At 34.2% G+C, this 21,540-nt stretch overlaps 1 protein-coding gene across 5 annotated transcripts in view; it reads right to left on the bottom strand.

The window, feature by feature from the left end:
* BBS9 (Bardet-Biedl syndrome 9) overlaps positions 1 to 21,540 on the bottom strand; it is a 416,531-nt gene that overhangs the window by 333,160 nt on the left and 61,831 nt on the right. The window lies entirely within an intron of this gene.

Raw genomic sequence — 21,540 nt, 5'->3', positions numbered from 1 at the left:
AGATAAAAAGTAAAATTTTTACTGAAAGACACAGAAGGATAGCTAAATAAATAGTAAGACATATATTCCTGGGTGGGAAGAACCAATATCATAAACCTGTCAGTTATGCACTAAAATAATCTATAGATTTAATATAATGCCAAACAAAATTCTAGCTTGATTTTTTTCATGGAACTCAATAAACTATTTTTTAAACTTGAGGGAGAAGTGAAAAGAGCAAAACTAACCTATAAATTTTGAAAAACAAGAATAATGAAGAATGGTTAGCCCTCCCACATATCAAAACATACTGTACACTTTTTTCAAATATGCTATCGGCACTCCTTATAGATACAATATTTATAGACAAATAAAGAGAGAAGACTAGAGCTTAAGAGCAAATTAATGACTATGTAAGAATTTAGCATATGAGAAAAGCGGCATTCCAAATTATAAAAACAATATTCATAAATGATGCTTGGACAATGGGATATAATTTGAGAAATAGAATTAGAGCCTTATTGTATACCACATCTAAAAATAAATTCTAGAAAATTTAAGAAAACATATGAAAATATTTTAGAATTAAGGTATAGAAAATATCTTCATCAGAATGATACAAAGATTGGAAGTCATAACAAAAAATATCAAAACATTTAAAATCATAAAAAATTAAAACATTTGTACAACTAAGTAAATGAGCAAAGTTAAAAGTTAAGTTTAAAAAATTAAAGACCCATTATTCACAGGTTGTGTGTCCCAGGCAAACTGTTTCATCTTGCCAATCTTAAATTTTCTCATGCCTAACATGAGACTATTGACTACAAGGTTGCTTTGAGAATTAAATGAGAAAGTTTAGGGCACTTGTGATGAGCATTCAGTGTTACATGTAAGTGATGAATCAGTAAAACCAATGTTACACTATAATAGGTTAAATCTTTACATATATATAGCAGGTTATATACATATACTATATATAGTAGGTTAAATCTTTAGCATAGTCTTAGGTGGTAGCACGTGGTAGGTGTCCAATAAATATTTACTACTACTTCAAATTACAAAAAACAACATATCCATTAAATGGAGATTTTGAACTTTTTAAAAAATCATAATACTTAGTGTAGGCATAGATATTATACATAGCTGTGAAAGGGTAGGTTGGGCCCATCTCTTCGCATAAAACAATTTATACTATGAATCGAAGACTTTTTATCCCAACTATCCAGTACTAGGATTTTATCCTGAAGAAATATCAAAGACAAACACTCACAGAGATTCAAATACTGGTAATTTATGATCACAGTGTGTTTTTTTTCTCATTTTAACTTCAGCTTTATTGAGGCATATTTGACATATAAAATTTAAGATATTTTAAGTTTACATGACGGTAATCTGATATAGGTACACAATCCTTAAACAGAAGTATTCTGCCCATTAGTTAATTAACATCCATCATTTCACATGCTTGTCTTTTTTTTTTCTTTTTTGGTAAGAACATTTAAGTACTACACAGCAAATTTCAATTATACAATAGTGTTATCAACTATAGTCACCATGTTTTACATTAGATCCTCAGACCTTATTCATTTCATAGCTGAAAGTTTGTGCCCTTTGCCAACCTCTCTTGATTTCCCCTACCCCAGCCCCAGGCAACTACTTTTCTGTTTCCATGAGTTTTACTTTTTTTTTTTTTTCTTTAGATGCCACACAAGTGATACCATGTAGTATTTGTCTATGTCTGGTTTATTTCATCGAGCATAATGCCCTCAAGGTCCTTACACATTGCTGCAAACGACAGAATTTCTTTCTTTCTCCTGGCTGACTAATATTCTATCGTATGTAGCTACACATTTTCTGTATCCATTCATCCACTGATGAACACTTAAGTTGTTCTGTATCTTGGCTACTGTGAAGAATGCCGCAATGTACATGTAAGTCCAGATATCTCTTTGAACTTTTGTTTTCATTTCCTTTGGATATATATACCCAGAAGTGGGATTGCTAGATCATATAGTAGTTCTATTTTTAGTTTTCTGAGGAACCTCCATACTGTTTTCCATACTGCCCACACCAATTTGCATTTCTACCAACAGTGCACAAGGGTTCCCTTTTCTCTACATCCTAGCCAACACCTGTTATCTCTTGTTGATAACAGCCATTCTAACAAGTGTGAGGCGATATACCATTACAGTTTTGATATACATTTCCCTGATAATTAGTAATGTTGAGCACCTGTTCATGTATCTGTTGGACATCTGTATGTCTTTTTTGGGAAAATATCTAGTCAGTTCCTCTGACCATTTTTAATCAGATTACTTGGAGATTTTCTTCTATTGACTTGTATGAGTTCTTTATGTATTTTCGATATGAATTCCTTATCAGATACATGATCACACATATTTTCTCTGGTTCTATAGATTGCCTTTTCATTTTGTTGATGGTTACTTTTGCTGTGCAGAAGCTGAGTTTGATGTTTGGCGGGGGGAGGGTTAGGGGAAGAGGCTATATTTAGGTAATGTTTATTTTTAAATTTGCATGAAATCTCATGAACACATTTTTGCTTTAATAATTGTAATGATATGAAGAAGTAGTCCCCCACTTTTGATGCCCACTTTTGATCATCAAGCAATTTTATTTTGAGTATAAAATTTCTAGTATTTCTATTTCCCCTCTGATTTTGGTGGTGCTAAAATGTTCTCTTTTTTCCTTTCTAGTTTTATTAAGAAATAATATTTGGAAATCGTTAGGAGAATAGATCACAAGAGTTCTCATCACAAGGAAAAAAATGTTTTTTTGTTTTCATTTTCTTGTATCTATATGAGATGATGGATGTTAATTAAATTTATTGTGGTAATCATTTTACAATATATGTAAGTCAAATCATTTATGCTGTACATCTTAAACTTATACAGTGCTATATGTCTTTTGTTTATTTTTGCTTTTGTTGCCTTTACTTTTGGTGTCAAATCCAAAAAAATCATTGCCAAGACTTCTGTCAAAGAGCTTACCTCCTGTGTTTTCTTCTAGGAGTTTTATGGTTTCTTACATTCAAGTTTTTAATCCATGAACAACAGAAGTCATTGTGTAATATTTCCTGCTGATTAATTTTGAATCCAGTCTTCTCTTGAGGTGCTGGAACGTTTGAAGCACAGTTATTCTACTCTTGATAGCCCTCAATGTATTTATCATCTTTCAGAGAAATCGTATTGCTTTAACTTGTTTTCTGACTTTTGTTGACTTTTTACTCTGTGAAAAGAAAGGTATCACTTCTTTCTAGGTAGGCTACTCAGTAATTAATGCTTATTCACATCGTTTTATTCAATGCTTTTATCCTGGTAAAGAAGATCAGTAGGAATCTGGGATTTTCATGGCTCAGATGACATTTTACAGTCAGTAGAAACAGGGCTTCTCTAGAAGTTGTATCAAGTACTTTTTGATGAGTTGAATGCATGATCTCTGTTCTCTCTTCACTTTTCTTCCCTCCTTTCTCATCCATAAAAATAGAGATATTATATATTCAGAAGGCATTTATTTTGTGTATTAAGAACAACCTTTTTAGGGCCAAATGCTTATTATCTACTTAATTCTGGAAAGAGTATAAATAAGCTATTTTAAAATTTAGGTCATCATTTCTGCCTAAAGTCTTTCAACTAATTTGCCTTTTTGCCTTCTGTTGTTCAGTATCGTATCAGCTTTATGTATATTACTCTCGTATCTCCAGCCATGTGGAAAGATCCTTAGGGAAGGAATAACACTCATTCAAAAGATATTTGTCTGACTGAATCTTGTTATTTTTTTTTATTCCTGCCAATTTGCTATGGTTTTTCTTCAGTAGCTTTCCAGAACTCTTCAATTAATCAAATGGGCTTTCAGTGAAAAGGTTAATTAAAATGATTGTTAAAAGAAAATACTATATAGGGGCACCTGGGTGGCTCAGTTAGTTAAGTGTCTGACTCTTGATTTCGGCTCAGGTCATGATCTCAGGGTTGTAAGACTGAGCCCTGCCTCGGGCTTCACACTCAGTGGGTAGTCTGCTTGAGATTCTCTCTCTCTCCCTCTCCCTCTGCCCCTCCCTCCTGCACTCTTTCTCTCTCTCTCTCTCTCTCTAAAATAAATAAATAAATCTTTGAAAAGAAAAAGAATATACCATATAAATGTGGTAAATGAGAAGTGAGGGACCTCTTGCGCTCAGCTTATTTGATCATATTCTCTGCAAACTTTCATTCTAGCTTAGCTAACTGCTTCTATTCTCTATCAGAAGTCCAACAAATAAAACCAAACTCCTAAGGAGGAAAAAAATTAATGCTAAAATACATGTCACAGTCAGTCCAATGGTATAATCATCTGTGACCTTTACTCTGAGTCTATAAATCCAAGTAGAGGGAGTAAATGCAAAAAGAGACTGTCCACAACAGTAAATTTTGGAAGCAATCTTGACGGTTAAATAAATTATGAAATATCCATATTCTATGAAGCCTATACACGAACAAGGTAAGTCTATGTGTTTGAACATGGAAAGCTGTCCATGTAAATGAAATGGGCAAGTTACAAACACATACAGTGATCCCACTGACATAAAACAAAACCAAATATGTTTGTAAGTGCACTTAACAATGTATGTTGTGCAAGGTTGCTCAGCAAACTATTTACCCTGGGAGAAGAGTGAAATTTCATAGGCAGGAAGGAAATAAAAAGGGGTTTTCAGTTATTATTATTTACTAATAAGAACATATTAATTTCATGTTTTTAATAAATATATAAAGAATTAAAAATAAGTTTATAAAGATTGTAAAAAGAAAAATATTAAAAGCAGTGTGTATATATATAGAAATTAATTATGTTTATATATGCATAAAACACAAACCCTATGCCATTAAAAATGATGAAGTAGATTTATATTTATTGACATGGAAAGACAGTTACAATATATAAGGCTTTTTGCCTGGATTAGACAGTATAGCTCATTCTGTTTAAAGTATGTATCCGTGTATAAATTAATCTCTATAAGTCAATTAATAATCACAATTAGTAACAAAACTTAAAGTAAACCAGTCATATAATTGTTTTTTATTCATTTAACTGTAGTCTCAGATTTATAAACAACATAGTAGCAGTATAAGGAAAAATACTCCTTAAAGCAGTCCTACTACACTAAAAGAACTACGGATCTAAAGTTCATGAATAAATGTTAATAGTTTATAATCACACAAAGTGAAAAATAAAACTGTATATATATATATGTATATATACACATATACAATTTACATATATATGTAAATGTATATACATGAGAAATATTTCAGGTAAAGGTCATTAAGAGTCAGAATTGTCCAGATGAGCACCTCTGCTTTTCCATTTCACTTCTGTATGTGTACATAAAATCTCACTTTGTATAGATCAGTGCACAAATGTTTCCATCTTCAGTTCTGTGTATAACTTTAAAAGACCAATCAATTTTGTCAAGGATAAAAGAGCTGCCAGTAGGAGCACCTGGGTGGCTCAGTGGGTTAAGGGTTGGGCTATTGATTTCCACTCAGGTCATGATCTCAGGATTGTGAGATCAAGCCCCCCCATCATGTTGAGCTCTGCGCTGGGCTTGAAATCTGCTTGAGATTCTCTCTCTCCCTCTCCCACTTCCCCCCCCTCCAAAAAAAAAGCTGCCAGTAAAACCAAGAATTTAATGTAATGTCCTTCCAACAGAAGCTGCTGTATTCTAATGGACCTTTATAAAACCCATAAAACAAGCATTATAATGAAAGAAAATGCCACAAAGCTATTAAAATGATGACTTTTAACCTTTTTAATGCACAATGGGCAGTCAACAGCTTTTTTAAGTCCTGAGGCCCAAATGCACTGTAAGGTTTATAAGAAAACACTCCACTCCCAAGTTTAAAATCCTCATTGCTTAAATGTAACAATAAATTCCCTAGTGAAACACTGGGCTCTGGTTTTAATTAAAAGTAAATGCGCTAAGATTGCCACCTCCTGCTGAAGAGAAAGTCAAGTCCTTCATGATCTACCTCAAGTATATTTTCAAAGACCTCAGATCTGAATTCTGTCTTAAAGAAAGAGGTAAGTTTCAAGAAAAGAAAAATATATATTCTTATGTGGAAAAGTAAGTGAAGTCCCTTAACCTAATCAATGCTACCAGATGCAAAATTCTCATTCCTCAAAAAAGCAAAACATACTCTTCTTTGGTCCATGTTCTGAGATAACTAGTAAAATCCCTTGGTACAGTGGGGTGCCTGCGTGGCTCAGTCGGTTGAGAGTCCAACTCTTGAACTCAGCTCAGGTCTTGATCTCAGGGTTGTGAGTTCAAGCCCTGCGTTGGGCTCCATGCTAGGCGTAGAGCCTACTTAAAAAAAAAAAAAAATCCCTTGGCATAGTAAAATATATGATGGTATTCCTATAAAAAAGTATTAAAATATACTTGTCACATGTCGAATTTAAAACCAAAATATATCAGCAATAGCAAAATAAAGGAGAAGAAATAAATTACATTATAAAACCACTATTTTTATTATCGTCCATTCAATGAAGATGGAAAAAAAATCATTATTTCCCAAGAATTTTTTTTCTCTATTCCCTTGAGATTGCCATTTAAACCTTGAAATTTCCAAATCTTTTAATATATATGTGTGTGCATTTATTTATATACATATATTTTTGCATATGTGTATATATACATACACACACATATATACACCAATATACACGAATGCATAGAATTCTGACTGCCAATTTCCTCATCTGTAGGATGGGAATAATATCTACTTCGCAGGTTGTTAGAAAAATTAAATGGAAACATATGGAGGCACCTGGCACAGTACCAGACACGTAACTATAGCATGCAGTCAAAAAAATGTTTGTTTTTCTTAGCTTTTGGAAAGACAATAGGAATTTCAAAGTTACTATCTTTATTAAAAGATAACTTTAACACAAGAAAAAAAATCTGTAGTTGTCTTGTTTTTTTCCTTCTTAAATAAAATATACTCTCCATCTAAGATATTTTAATGGTTCTTTACTGACTTCACATTTTGGGATGCCAGTTATATAATACCAGAAGCTTTCATAAGGAAAAAAAAAAAAAAAGATGGTTTATCTAACAAAAACATAAATGTATGAAACACAATGTTGTTCCTCTTATAGAAACTCCACATTCTTTAATATCATATAAAATAAGCCGTTAATAAATCTCTAATGACTCCAAAACAAAGATACCAAAAAGTTAGTAATGAGAACTCCCCTCTCCAAGATAAAATAAATAAAATACAATCTTGAACAGATTATTTGGAATTAATAAAAATATATTTACAACCTAGTAACATTTTACTAACTACTTGAAATAAGTCAAAATTGCTGTGGTACATTCTAAGGGAAATAATAAAAGCAAAAATAAATTAACATTTCAGCATCATCATTAACCAACTAAACTATCAATGCCAAGATTCAGATTTAACCTATAAGATTATTTCAGTTTTCCAGACAATGTCTCACTTCTTGATGCCCTCTATTTCTCCAATAGACATGGCATGCGCATCATTCTGGGAAATTTCTAATTGTTAAATTTTATTAAAAGTTTAAGTCAATGAACAAATGCTTCTTCTAATAAAATTTAATAACTGTGATAGAATTATGGATTTAACAGGTAAAGTCCTATAGCATTTTCTAAACAGATGAATTGTTTGAGAGTTACTACTTTCCTTAGGTCTCCCTACATGGAAACACGTTTTTTCAATTATATAGCAAAGACTATGGCTTCTGTTCAAACCTAGATTTTATTGTTTATAAAATCAGAAACAGATACAGATATATATAGAAACATATATACACACATAGGTAAACATATACACCTAGGCTATATATATGAACAGTTAAAAGGTTTTATGTGTTATATAAGAAGGTACATTACACACACAGGAGGAAATGAATGTTAATCTCTCAGATGAATAATTCATTCATAAACAAGCCTTTTTTAATCTCACAATATCCTCATTACATGTTATCAAAATTATTTACACAAATCAGTCAAAATTAAGTTAAATGAATATACTGATAAGACGTAGCACCTTTATTATTTTGAAAAATCAATAACTATTTATAGTCATTGTTTGCCATTTTTAACCCAGGAAGGGAGGATTCTATTTTGATCTACAGTGTCTCTAAGAGTTCACCAAAATCACTCTGCATTTTTATCAATACTTGATTTACAACTACACGTATTTCTGTTTATATCTAAATTTTAGGATTAAAGGTGCTTTATATTTTATCCTTAATAATTTTCTGTATTTTTCTAAATTCTTTTAAAAATTTTTTCTTAACATCTGATTTATTTATTTCAGAGAGAGAGAAAGCACATGAGCAGGGGGAGGGAGAGGGGGAGAGGGAGAGGGAGAAGCAAACTCCCCGCTTAGCAGAGAGCCTGAGGCAGGGTTCGATCCCAGGACCCTGGGATCATGACCTAAGACAAAGGTAGATGTTTAACTGACTGATCTACCCAGGCCTCCAGCTAAATTCTTTACAGATGACCTCGGTAATTTAAAAAAGAAGTGATTTTAAAGTAATAATTAAAACATTTAGAGTATGAAACATCAATCAGAAAGCTTGGTATTGGTCACTCCCTTAAAAAAAAAAAGTGTAGTACTAAAGGGGTAACCTATGAATTTATGACTTCTCATGGTTTGTCAAAAATAACATATATAAAATTCTAATTCAGATCTAACACTTGTAATAGGAGAAGAAAAGAAGGGTAAAGTCAACAAGAAAAAGGATTAAAAACCATGTGACCATTTCACTTCATGCAGAAAAAGCATTTGACAAAGTACAACAACCATTCATGATTAAAAAAACAAAAAACAAAAAACCCTCAACAAAATAGGTTTAGAGGGAACAGACCTCAACATAATAAAGGTCATATATGAAAAACCCACAGCTAATATTATGCTCAATGGGGAAAAACTCTCAGAAGGAACAAGACAAGGATGTCCACTCACCACTTTTATTCAACACAGTACTGGAAGTCCTAGCCACAGCAATCAGAAAAGAAAAAGGAATAAAATACATCCAAACTGGTAAACGAGAAGGAAAACTTTCACTATTTACATATGATGTGATACTACCTATAGAAGCCCTAAAAATTCCACCAAAAAACTACTTGAACTATTAAATGAATTCAGTAAGATCACAGAATACAAAATCAATAGACAGAAATCCATTGAATTTCTATACACTAATAATGAAGCAGGAGAAAGAGAAATTGAGAAAACAATCCTATTTATAATTTTCCAAAAATAATAAATACCTAGAAATAAACTTAACCAAGGAAGTAAAAACCTGTATTCTAAAAACTATAACACACTGAGGGAAGAAATTAAAAACAACACAAACAAATGAAAAGGTCTCCCATGCTCATAGATTGGAAGAACAAGTATTATTAAAATGCCCATACTATCTAAAGCAAGCTACAGATTTAATGTAATCCCTATCAAAATACCAACAGTATTTTTCATAGAACTAGAATAAATAATCCTAAAATCTGTATGGAACCAGAAAAGATCCCAAATAGCTAAAGCAATCTTGAAAAAAAGAACAAAATTGAAGATACTACAATCCCAGATTTCAAGTTATATTGCAAAGATTGTAGTAATCGAAACAGTATGGTACTGGCTCAAAAATAGACACATATATTAACAGAATAGAATAGAGTCCAGAAATAAACCTATGATTATCATATGGTCAATTAGTCTTCAACAAAGGAGGCAAGAATATACAATGGGGAATAAACAGTCTCTTCAACAAATGGTGTTAGGAAAACTGGACAGCTACATGCAAAAGAATGAAACAAACTCAAAATGGATTAAGGACCTAAAAGTGAGACCTGAAACCAAAAAAGTCCTACAGCGCAGGCAGTAACTCCTCTGACATCGGCCATGACAACATTGTTCTAGATATGTCTTCTAGAGACAAGGGAAACAAAAGGAAAAATAAACTATTGGGACTACATCAAAATAAAAAGCTTCAGTAAGGGAGAATCAACAAAACTAAAGCAATCAATAAAACTAAACGACAGCCTACTGAAAATAAGGAGAATATGTTTGGAAATGACATATCTGATAAAAGGTGAGTATCCAAAATATATAAAGAATTTAGAAAACTCAACACCCAAAAAGCAAATAATGTAATTTAAAAATGGGCAAAAGACATGAAGAGACATTTCTTCAAAGATATACAGATGGCCAAGAGACCCACGGGAAGATGTTCAATATCACTCATCATCAGGGAAATGCAAATCAAAACCACAATGAAATATCACCTCACACCAGTCAGAATGACTAAAATCAAAAACACAAGAAACAGGGCCGCCTGGGTGGCACAGCGGTTGAGCATCTGCCTTCGGCTCAGGGCGTGATCCCGGCGTTGTGGGATCAAGCCCCACATCAGGCTCCTCCGCTATGAGCCTGCTTCTTCCTCTCCCACTCCCCCTGCTTGTGTTCCCTCTCTCGCTGGCTGTCTCTATCCTGTCAAATAAATAAATAAAATCTTTAAAAAAAAAAAAAAAAACACAAGAAACAAGCGTTGGTGAGGATGTGGAAAAAGGAGACCTCTTGCACTATTGGTGGGAATGCAAACTGGTGCAGCCACTGCAGAAAACAGTATGGAGGTGCCTCAAAAAATTAAAAATAGAACTACCATATGATTCACTAATTCCACTAGTGGGTATTTACTCAAAGAATATGAAAACACTAATTTGAAAAGATATATTCATCCCTATGTTTATTGCAGCATTATTTACAATAGCCAAAAATATGCAAGCAGCCCAAGAATCCATCGATAGATGAATTGAAAAAGAAGATGTGGTGTATATATATATATATATATATATATATATACACACACACACACACACACAATGGAATATTATTCAGCCATAAAAAAGAATAAAATCTAACCATTGGCAACAACATGAATGGATCTACAGAGTATAACGCTAAGCGAAATGCCATAGAAAAGCAAATACCATATCATTTCATTCATATGTGGAATTTAAGACACAAAACAAATGAACAAAGAAAAAAGAGACAAACCAAAAAACAAATGCTTAACTATAGAGAACAAACTAATGGCTACCAGAGGAGAGGTGAGTAGGAAGGGTGAAATAGGTAGAGGGGATTAAGAGTGCACTTATCTAGATGAGCACTAAGTAATGTACAGAATTGCTGAGTCACTTTTTTTTTTAAGTTTTTATTTAAATTCCACTTAGTTAACATATAGTGTAATATTAGTTTCAGGTGTACGACATAGTGATTCAACACTTCCATACAATACCCAGTGTTCATCACAAGCTCATTCTTTAATCACTATATTGTACACCTGAAACTAATATAATCCTGTAAGTTAACTATACTAGAATTAAAATAAAAGTCAGTCAATTAATTAAATGAAAAAAAGAGAGGGATAAGTTATACCCAAGATGCAGTCCTTAATTGCTGTTAACATTAATCCTATAATGTAGAGCAGTGAGTGTGCCTCTCTGGTTTTCACACTGTGTGGGGGATGAGGTAGGTGTTACTAGCGTCTAATGGGTAGAGACCAAAATCCCGCAATAGCACAGGCCAGCCTCCACAACAAATAATTTTCTAGACCAAAGTGCCGATAGTGCCAACAGTATAAGAAACCCTGACAAAGAGAATAAACCTCTTATGTTTAAATTACAAATCAAACCCTAAAGACAAAAATAATTAATTTTCCTTCAAAAAGTCATTCTTATCTGCTTCTTTTGAAGGACACACTAATTCAGATTTTCCAAGCACCTAAACTACCTACTTCTTTAAAATAGTTTAAAAAATAAAGCCTAATGGGGCACCTGGGTGGCTCAGTCAGTTAAGCCTCTGACTCTTGATTTCAGCTTAGGTCGTGATCTCAGGGTCATGAGATCAAGCCCCACACTGGGCTTCACATCAGTGGGGAGTCTGCTGGAGATTCTCTCCCTCTCCTTCTGTTCCTCCCACCATGTTCCCTCTCTCTCTCTCTCAAAAAAATAAATCTTTAAAAAACTAAATAAAAAAATAAAGCCTACCTCTTCTTTCATTCTCGATTTTAATTCTCTGTCCTCACCTCCTTTAGCACACCCTTGACTCAAGGTCAAGTATAACTTTATATCAAGGGACCTAAGGAGATACAGGAAGTTCCCCTCCTTCCTTTTGTTAGTGTATTTTTTGTAATAAGGGAAATTAAAAGGTTTCTGAATTTGGATAAACATAACTAAATCCAGATGTTAAGATTTTTATTTCAAATTACTATTTATTTTTAATTGTTTCAATTAAATAAAGATTAGAGACTTTAAGGACTCTATTGTATTATCGCTCATATTTTTTCAAATTCATTTCATCCCACTTTTTTGGGATACTGTGTATATTTTTTTTAATTAGGGTAAAATATGCATAATACAAAATCTTTCATTTTAACCATTTTTAAATGTACAGTTCTGTGGCATGAGGTACATTTATAGAGTTGTACAATCATTACCACCATCTGTCTGCAGAACTTTTTAATCTTTCCCTGCTGAAACTCTGTACCCATTAAATACTAACTCTCCATTCCCTCCTCCACTTAGCCCCTGGCAGCCATCATTCTACTTTCTGTCTCTATGAGTCTCTTACTATTTGAGGGACCTCAGATAAAAGGAATCATACAATAGTTATCCTTTTGTGACTCTGGCTTATTTCACTTAGCATAATGTCTCCAAGGTTCATCCATACAGTAGCATATGTCAGTATTTCATTCTTTTTTATGACTGAATAACATTCCACTGTATGTATATATCACATTTTGTTTATCTATTTAACTGTCATGGGACATTTGGGTTGCTTCTACCTTCTGGCTATCGGAAATAATGCTGCTATGAATAGGGGTATACAAATATTTGCTTGAGTTCCTGCTTTCATTTTTTGGAAGGTATATACCAAAAAGTGGAATTGCTGATTCATTCTATGTTTAATTTTTTTAAACATTTTGAGTATCAATCTTGATAACACAAATACATATTTTGTACAGCTCTTACATCCTCTTCTTTGTTCCACATAAAATCGGAAGTGAGAGAAGAGATTTCTCTATTCTGGTAGTACTTACCTAACACCTACCAATAAAAGAGCTATAAGATATACCCATAACAACATAAGAATGTCTAACTAAGTAGACCTGGGTATTTGTATAAGCTTTAAAACTAACAACATCTAACGGTTTAAAATCCATTAAAAATTATCTCCCAGAGGCACCTAGGTGGTGCAGTGGGTTAAGCATCCAACTCCTGGTTTCAGCTTAGGTCGTGATCTCGGGATCATAAGATCGAACCCCGCACTGGGGTCTGCGCTGCTTGAGATTCTCTCTCCCTCTCCCTCTGCCCACCCCACTCATGTACTCTCTCTCTCTCTAAAATAAATAAATAAATGTTTTTTAAAAATTATCTTCCATACTAACATGCAAAATTCTAAAAAAAATGTCTATTTTGGAGAGTATAGGACAAATTTTCCTCTTTAGGGCATGAATTCTCAAGAAGGTAAGGGTAAGAATCATTTTTTCAAACTACACTGACATTCACCCACCGTTGAGAATCTATAGTCTCTCCCACCATCTCTTTTCTTCCCTTGAGAATGACCATTATTGCCACCAATCCTTTACGACTAAAGGGACTGTGCTACAGTTCTGGATATCTTAGAAAAGAAAAGAAAAAAAAAAAGTCTGAGAACCAATGAGCAGGGCAGTGTTTCCCAATAGGTCCAGAACACATGCACATATGTGTATATAAGATCACTGAGGCTAAGTAAAATTCATGTAGTTCTGAATACGAATTAGAAGTATCAATATGAACCTGCGATATGTTTTATCTTTAAAAATTATTTATATATATTTCCTAACTCTATCCACCAAAACAACCCCAAAGCAATAACCAACCAGATGCAATGAGCACCACTAGTACCCAGACTGTGATCTTCAAATGATACTTGAAAAAAGAAACAGGCTCCTTTAAAAAATTACTGACTCCAGTTCTGGAAGATGAGGCTGGAACATCTCATAACAGGAAGCAAGAAAGCTGACAAAGACTAGTGGAGCTATATCAAAGGGCTCAGAAACCAACTTGAAGAAGCTCTATTGGCCAAAGATGGGATGATTTTTGGCATTAATAAAAATAATAACTTCAATAAATAGAAATGCGTCAAATATTTAAATCCATGAGTTCATAATAATATGCAAACAACAAAATCAACAACTAATTTGTCATCTTTGGAGGATGCTGGGGAACCAACTCTATATTTTGAAAACACAGAACTAAGCATTTATTCTGGCTTTCCTATATGAAATGTATATGCGGGTAACCAAATAGTTGGTTATTTATAAAAGATTTATTTTTTAGATGTTTTTAGGCTAATAAATAATAAAGGAATAGTAAAATCAGAATATAACCATTTTGAATCCCTAATAAAATGGTCATCAATGGCTATTGGCAAGACAAAAAGAAAGACAACTAGGTATCTTATGCCTCCTTACAGAAGTGCACACACCAGCTGTCAAGCAGTCTCCCCAAAAAATCAGATCCAAATCTGATAAAGCTTCCAGATCAAACTACAAATGTACAAATTTGAAGGACAGAGGAAAACACAAAAGAATCCACCCCCAAACTACTAGAAGTTATAGAGCAATTCAGTAATGTGGCAGGATATAAAATCAATGCTCAGAAATCAGTTGCATTTCTATACACGAACAATGAGACTGAAGAAAGAGAAATTAGGGAATCCATCCCATTTACAATAGCACCAAAAACCATACGTTATCTCGGAATTAACTTAACCAGAGACGTAAAGGATCTATATTCTAGAAACTACAAATCACTCTTGAACGACATTGAGGAAGACACAAAAAGATGGAAAAATATTCCATGCTCATGGATCGGAAGAATTAACATAGTTAAAATGTCCATGCTACCCAGAGCAATCTACACTTTCAATGCCATCCCAATCAAAATACCAATGACATTTTTCAAAGAACTGAAACAAACAGCCCTTAAATTTGTGTGGAACCAGAAAAGGCCCCGAATCGCCAAGGAATTGTTGAAAAGGAAAAACAAAGCTGGGAGCATCACAATGCCGGATTTCGAGCTGTTCTACAAAGCTGTGATCACAAAGACAGCATGGTACTGGCACAAAAACAGACACATAGACCAATGGAACAGAATAGAGAACCCAGAAATGGACCCTCGGCTCTTTGGGGAACTAATCAGTGATAAAGCAGGAAAAAACATCAATGGAAAAAAGACAGTCTCTTCAATAAATGGTGCTGGGAAAATTGGGACAGCTACATGCAAAAGAATGAAACTTGACCACTCTCTCACACCATACACAAAGATAAACTCCAAATAGATGAAAGACCTCGATGTGAGATAGGAATCCATCAAAATCCTAGAGGAGAGCATAGGCAGCAACCTCTACGACATCGGCCAAAGCAACCTTTTTCATGACACATCTCCAAAGGCAAGAGAAACAAAAGATAAAATGAACTTGTGGGACTTCATCAAGATAAAAAGCTTCTGCACAGCCAAGGAAACAGTCAAAAAAACTAAGAGGCAGCCCACGGAATGGGAGAATATATTTGCAAATGACACTACAGATAAAAGACTGCTGCAACATGGATGGCACTGGAGGAGATAATGCTAAGTGAAATAAGTCAAGCAGAGAAAGACAATTATCATATGGTTTCACTCATCTATGGAACATAGGAAGTAGGAAGGTCAGTAGGAGAAGAAAGAGTTAAAGAAAGGGGGGGTAATCAGAAGGGGGAATGAAGCATGAGAGACTATGGACTCTGAGAAACAAAGTGAGGGCTTCAGAGGGGAGGGGATTGGGAGAATGGGATAGGCTGGTGATGGGTAGTAAGGAGGGCATGTATTGCATGGTGCACTGGGTGTTATACACAACTAATGAATCATGGAACTTTACACCAAAAACCAGGGAAAACTGTATGGTGACTAACATAATAAAAAAATATTATTATAAAAAAAAGATATTTTAAAAGAATACAAAGCCAGTAAAACTTGGTGTTACAACATATTATTTTGCCTCTAAGCTCTCAAGTTAAGCCTAACTGAAATATTTGCTGTAAGAAGGTTTTTTAAAACTTGAAATAAACTCACTGCTTCAAATTATTATTTGCAATTGCTATCATAAATGCAACAGGGAAACGTATAATAGTTAAGAATTCACTGGGTGTTATAAAAGACTGATGAATGACTGACCTCTCCCTCTGAAACCAATAATATATTACATGTTAATTAATTGAATTTAAATTTAAAAAATAAATTAAAAAATATATTTAAAAAAATAGTTAGGAACTCAGTCTATAGAATCAGATCCACCCAGGTTCAAACTTCAGCTCTGCACTTAGCAGCTATATAAACTTAAGCAAGAAATTTTAATTTATAAACATCAGTTTCCTCATCTATAAAATGAAGCTAATCACACTGACTTGGCAAGATGTTTTGCCAATTAAATAAGATACTGCATACAAAGAACTTAACACAGAGTCATTCATAAAATATACCTAATAATTAGTTATTATTAGTAGTATTATAAATAAGAATGTCTCATGTTAGAATTTTAAAAATACAAATCTAAATAATCACAAAACTCTATTCATAAGGAAATACCATGATCACCACATTCACACACTAAGACTCACTTAAGAAAACATCAAGAGAGGGAAAAAATTAACTTCAAATCTATGTTAATGGACAGAGGCAAACATTTACTAACTACAGAGGTTAGAAAATCAAATTGACAATTATACACAATGTGCCACAACAAAGTGGCACAAGCCTTTGGACCAGTAGCTACCTGCAAAATACACTCAAATATAAAAATATTAAATAACCCCTTGAGTTTTTAGGATTCTAAACAAACAGAAGTTATATCAGACATCATAGATGAAGAGAGAAAGGAAGTCCTTGATCTCAAGGAACTCAGAGTCTAGTGAAAGAAACAGAAATAAATTATAAGATGGTGATGAGACAAGTAATATAGACATACATAAATGGTCTTAAGAGTTTTACATAAAAGGGGCGCCTGGGTGGCACAGCGGTTAAGCATCTGCCTTTGGCTCAGGGCGTGATCCCTGCGTTGTGGGATCAAGCCCCACATCAGGCTCCTCCGCTGTGGGCCTGCTTCTTCCTCTCCCACTCCCCCTGCTTGTGTTCCCTCTCTTGCTGTCTGTCTCTATCTCTGTCGAATAAATAAATAAATCTTTAAAAAAAAAAAAAAAGAGTTTTACATAAAAGGCATATCTAAGACTGGGGAAAGAGGGCAAAGGTAGGTATAACTGATTTCAAAGTTCTCCCACCAAAAAAAAATGAAGCCTGAATTAAATTTCGAAGGATGAGGATTTGGTTAAATGAAAAACTGAGGGACAATGTATTTCATTGTATAGGCAGAAGTATGAGAAAGTATTGTTCAAGTTGGAGTCTGAAGTAAGATCGGACCAGAGGGTTTAGTAGGGCCAGTCACTCATATAAGCCCTGTTATTCTTCTTGTAAGTGATGGGAGCCATGAGGAATTTTAAGCACAGGGCAAAGACATGATCAGATTTGTGCTTTGAAAGATTACCTTAAAACATCAGAATGGAGAATTGGAAGGAGGGAAGAAACAGGGAGAGAGCCAAGTAAGAGGCATACAGACCAGTAGGGAGTCTCTTTCAGTAACGTAGATGAGAAACAGAGAAAACCCAAATTAAGGAAATGATGGTAGAAATGGTGATGAAGCAACTTATTCCTCAATTTTCTTTTTTTTTTAAGTTATTTTTTTAGTAATCTCTACACCCAAAGTGGGGCTGAAACTCACAACTCCAAGATCAAGAATCACATGTTCTTCCAACTGAGCCAGCCAGGCACCCCATTATTCCTTCATTTTCTATGTCATTGGAATTTCTAGTTGGGGAACCTGCAAAACCAACAGAAATCAAGGCCAATGACCCTGACCCTCCAATTCATGCGATAATAAAGATATCCATTATGCTAGCCTAGAAACTATTATCTAGATTTTTCCTGAAACTCAACCATAACCAATTTGATGACTTGGTTATAAGAGAAAGAAAACAATTTTAAAGGTACAATTCCATATAATCTCCATCATTCCTATACATAGTCATGTGCATGAGTCTTTGACTTCTTAGACAAAGACAAACACACAAACACACACACACAACAGGAAATAAGAAAATGTTCCCATTTTTAATAGAGTTCATGCTACATAGATAAGAAACTAAAGTTATATTCAAATGCACCATAGCGTCTGCTACTGCTAATTATACATTGGTTTCCTTTCATACACAAAGAACCCCTCATTTCACTGTGTATATATTGCAATGTTTTCCTCTTAGGGTTAAAAATCTTATACTATATTTGATCTTTAACCAAGAATACTTCTTTTAATATATATTTATATTGCATGTACATTATTATATATGTGACATATATAATAATATATTTATATTTATATTAAATATTTATATAGAGAGAGATAAAAAGAGATAGAGACAGAAATGATGGCTGTTTTTTCCTCAAACATAAACATGATTGCCTTTTCAAAATACTCTCCTTATTTAAAATTCAAACACAAATGCGTTTTCAAATTCACACTTGCTACATACCTCAGTGAAGAAGAGCAATCTGGCAAGATTTGTTAAGGTTGTTAGAAATTTTTAAAGAGATCATGAGCAATTAAAAATTTACTCTAGTATATGAACATTACAAAAGCTTTATCTTCAGTTACATGAATTGCCTGAAGCACTATAAATGTATTCCAAAATTAAAATACTCTACAATTTCTGCCTAGCAACAAAGTTGGTAATTTTTTTAATTTATTTATTTGAGAGACAGAGAGAGCATGCAGCCAGGAGGGGCAGAGGGAGAGGGAGGGAGAGAGTCTTAAGCAGACTTCACATTGAACATGGAGCCCGACAGGAGGCTCAATCCCAAGACCCTGAGATCACAACCTGAGCAGAAACTAACAGTCAGACACTTAACCAACTGTGCCACCCAGGTGCCCCCACAAGTTGGTCATTTAAAAGCAAAGAATTATTTAATCAAGGACATAATCTCCCACAGTAGAGAGCAGTTTCCCCATTTTTTTCTTTTTTTTTTAAGATTTTATTTATTTATTGGACAGAGAGAAACACAGCGAGAGATAAAACACCAGCAGGGGGAGGGGGAGAGGGAGAAGCAGGCCTCCCGTTGAGCAGGGAGCCCAATGTAGGGCTGGATCCCAGGATCATGACCGGAACCTAAGGCAGACGCTTAACGACTGAGCCACCCAGGCGCCCCTCCCCATTTTTTTTCTTATTATTAAAATAAAATAACCAAAAGAAGATATTTTAATTCCAAACTAAATTATTTTAAAATAAATGCTTTTTGCATGGAGTTCACGTATTTGGTGATTTCAATCTTATACATATTTTTTAAAACCAAAATATAATTACCTAGTCATTCATTCCAGACATTAAATTACTTGCTACATGTCTGGAACTGGGCTATGCACTACAGATTAAAAATATGAATAAAATATAGTCCTTTATCTCAAGAAAGAAATACTGGGGTCAAGAAATACTGAAACAAATCATTACACCAAAACTTAATACATGCAATAATTAAAGGTAAGGTATAAACAAATTCTGTAGAAATAAATAAGCAGAAATAACCAAACCATAAGCTAGACCAGGAGGGCTTTATGGAGAAAGAGACACCAGCAGAGCTGAGCCTCCAAGAAGTCTCTGGGGGCTATTGATGAGCCATCAGTTGGTAAATGCAACTGGGACAGGAGAACATGCATGTGCAAAAAGCAATGCTAAACTTAAAAGAGAGGCTTTAGATTTTTTTCTCTTACACTTTAGAAAAGGTATATGGCTTTAATTTTGTAGTTGTAAAACAAATTTCTTAGTCTAAATCAAAACCATAAAACATGATTTCTTTCCCCTTACCCTTACTTAGCCAAGTGAAATTTTATAACTTACATTTAAAAGGTGGGCTTGGAATGTTTCATTTTATTGTTGCTACTTCATACTAATTTCAGAATTAAGAAATGCGTTGGCATTTGTTTTTGCCCTAGTTGGTATAAGATTAAATATAAATTGGTAAATACACGAATTGGATAACTTACAATAGGCAAATAATACATGTATAAAAGAAGGTAACACATAGATCTCATTTATTTACTAACAAAATCACAGTATGCCTACCTGAGAATCAACTATCTTCACATTTAATAAACATGATTGTACTCAAAACCACTTAAATCTAGCCTTTATGTTTACGGACATAATTGTGTACAACATAGTTTTATATACAACAGAAATCACCTCAACGGTGAAGACTCAGTCTAACCACAAGAAGACTCTGGCAAACATCAGAGGTGCCTGGGTGGCTCAGTCAGTTAAGTGTCTGCCTTCGGCTCAGGTCATGATCCCAGTGTCCTGGGATCGAGCCCTATGTCAGGATCCGTGCTTAATGGAGAGCCTGCCTCTTCCTCTCCTTCTGCCCCTCCCCCCTGCTGGTGCTGGCTCTCCCTCTCTCTCTCCCTCTATCTCTCTCTCTCAAATAAATAAATAGAATCTTAAAAAAAAGACTCTGGCAAACATCAAAGCAAATCCTAAATGCAGATCAACTGGGAATAGCCCCAATATCCCAAACCAGGAATGCTTTTCACATTCAGCAATATAGGGTCAGTCAAAAAGTATCAGTGGCACCCACTCTGAATTGCTCAACATAGAAATATGTCATGATACCAACTCCCACGCTTCTCATTTGAAGATATGTTGACCCCAACAAGCATTATAGTTATGAAATGTGCACTCTGCCATTTGTCAACTACATGCCCTTAAAGAAATTCTTTAAACCTTAGTTTTCTCATCTATAAAATAGACTACAGTTAAACAATTCTCAGCAAAATAACTGGCACATAGTAAGCACTCAATAAATGTGATTATGAGACCTTCAACTGATGTAGGTGATTACGCGGTCAGTAAATCACCAGTAAAGTACTTGGCACAAGTCAGCATGTAACTCATGCCGCTTTCTGATACTGGTTTCTTTTCTTTCTTAGGGCTGGGACACTGGCATGTATTTACCTTATAACCCTAGCAGTATCTAGCAGAGAGCTTCCCAGAAGCCTGTGTAAATCCTAACTAAATAAGGCTTGTGTAACTACTTCTAATATTCAGCGGTCTTTCAATGTCACACGGAGTTCATGAGCTCTGGCTTCACCAGTTCAGTTACTGCTGCTATAAAAATAATACCCTGAATTTACAAAAATGGCTTTCTTACCAGGAGCTTCAGCCACTTCTAAATAATAGTTTATTACTAACAATGACAGGATCAGGCAAATACAGAACCATATTTTAAGGGAAACCCAAGCCTAAAAAGAGGATGTGTTTTATACTGACAAAGTCAATCAATGGCAAAATAAAGACTCAAACTCAGAATATTTTGCCTCAAGTGAATGGTTTTTTCCAGCCCAGATTGCATTT

Source organism: Ursus arctos, unplaced genomic scaffold, assembly GCF_023065955.2.
Source record: "Ursus arctos isolate Adak ecotype North America unplaced genomic scaffold, UrsArc2.0 scaffold_3, whole genome shotgun sequence".
NCBI classification, from domain to species: Eukaryota; Metazoa; Chordata; class Mammalia; order Carnivora; family Ursidae; genus Ursus; species Ursus arctos.
The sequence above is the reverse complement of the archived record's forward strand: the minus strand, read 5'-3'. Positions and strand labels throughout refer to the sequence as shown.